This window comes from Penaeus japonicus, unplaced genomic scaffold (assembly GCF_977035675.1).
Source record: "Penaeus japonicus unplaced genomic scaffold, GWHDUDI00000001_assembly GWHDUDI00000010, whole genome shotgun sequence".
In the NCBI taxonomy this organism is placed as follows: domain Eukaryota; kingdom Metazoa; phylum Arthropoda; class Malacostraca; order Decapoda; family Penaeidae; genus Penaeus; species Penaeus japonicus.
In genome coordinates this window covers 5,552,215-5,554,714 of record NW_028234412.1, presented here as the reverse complement: position 1 = coordinate 5,554,714, position 2,500 = coordinate 5,552,215, and positions in this window count along the sequence as shown.

The window sequence follows — 2,500 nt, the reverse complement described above, 5'->3', positions numbered from 1 at the left end:
CACACACACACAACACACACACATATATATATATTCTATATATATATATTATATATGTATATTGTATATATATATATATAAATATACACACTTCACCAACACACACACACACAACACACACACACACATATAGATATATATATATATTATATAGATATATAGATTTTATAACAACCCGCACAGCTTATATAATTATATATCTATATATTATATATATATATGTGTGTGTGTGTGTGTGTGTGGCTGTGTGTGTGTGTGTGTGTGTGTGGTGTGTGTGTGTAGGTACGTATGTAGTATGTATGTATATGTATGTGTGTATATATATACACACACACACACTCATGCACACACACACACACACACAATACAGACTAAAGAACAAACTATCGCTCACTCACCACACTCTCTCACACTCCTGTAGTATAGTTGTTTGAGTAGTATAGTGTGTGGTAGTTAAAAAAGTTAGAGATAGAGAGTTTGTCTAGAGAAGATCCTGTTAAATTTATGAAAGTGTATAGAGTTGTGTATATTTGATAGAGTGAGAGTTATAAGACATATAGATTTTGATATATAGATTGTATATGGTTATATATAGAGATAGATATAGTGATAGAGTTGAGAGAATTAGATATAGTTGGTAACAGTGTTTGGTGATAGGGAGTGAGAGTGATAGATTATGGATATAGTGAGTATATATTTATATGAGATGTTTGTCTTAGTGGATACATTTATATTATATAGATTAGAGATGTCAGATATATATTTGTTTATATAGATATGTTATTTTTAGATATGTATATTGAGTGTGAGGATATTTGATATAGATTTTTAGTTAGAGTTTGTGAGTGTGAGTGTTTGATAGATTTGTTTGTGCATAGAATAGTATAGAGATAGGAGTGTATAGAGAGATGAGTTTGAGAGAGATATGATACTGCATACATATCATGAGAGTATAGTGTGATAGAAAAGATTATGATATAAGTGTGAGTTGTTAGACTAGGATTGAGTGATGTATAGATATTTTGAGTGTGGTGTGGTGATGTGCTGGAGTATATAGTAGAGGATATGGATAGAGAGTTTGTTGATAGTTATATATAGATTTAGAGAAGTTGTTCAGAAATAGTTTGAGATATAGTTGAGATAGAGAGTTGATATAGAGATATGGTGTGAGATTATATGTGATAGTTTGATTATAGTGTGTTGTATATATATGGAGTGATTATATATATAGATATTTGGTTGATAGTTAGATAGTGATTGAGAGTAGAGTTTGATTTAGTAGATAGAGTGATTTACAGTCAATACACAAAACACACACACACTATCTCACACACATGACATGATATGTTATAGTTTGTTAGAGTAGATATGATATGGATTGATAGAGATTTATTTGTATTGATATATGATACATCTATAGATATAATTTTATAGATATATATATATATATTTATGAGATTTATATGGAGTGATATTATATATTGATGTGTGGTGGTAGGTGTGTGGGGGTGTGTGTGGGGGGGGTGTGGGTGGTGTGTGTGTGTGGGGTTGGTAATTTGATATATGTATTTATATATATATGATATATAGATATTACTCTTATACATACATTCATACATATATATATATAGTATGATAGATATAATTTTTTTATTATATATATTTATCGAGAGATAGTATAGAGATTTTGTATATTACACATACATACATAATACAACTTACATATATATATATTTATATATTTATATATAGTGATGTTTATATATTTATATATATATTTTATATATTTATAGAGAGATTTATACAGACTAAATACAATCATACTTATAGATACTTAGATATTAGAGATATTTATATTATAATATATTATTAGATATTTAATAGATTTAGGATTTTAGATATATATATATTTTGAGAGTGTTGTTATGTGTGTGTGTGTGGTGTGTAGTTTATATATAATATATTATTTATATATATATTTAGTATATATATATATTATAGATATAATAGAAATATATATTTAATTATTAATATAGATAGATAATATATAATACACATTACTGACATACATACATATATATATATAGATATATATTTTATATATATATATATATTTAGATATATATGTATATTTAGGTATTAGATGTATATATATATAGTTATATATATATAGTATATATTGATATTTAGTGATATATATATATTATATATACACTTACATACATAAATACATTTTGATATAATAGATATATATATGTATATATATTGATTTATATGATATATATAGATATACTGAGATATATATAATTATAGATATATATATATATATATAGTAATATATATTTTTGTTTAGATATATATATTTTATTTGACTATATGTGGTATTTACTTATATTTAATAATATAATTATTTATCTATATAATATATATATATATTATGTACTATGTATTTTATATAATGTTTACTGGATATTATTATATATATATATATATTTAGTAT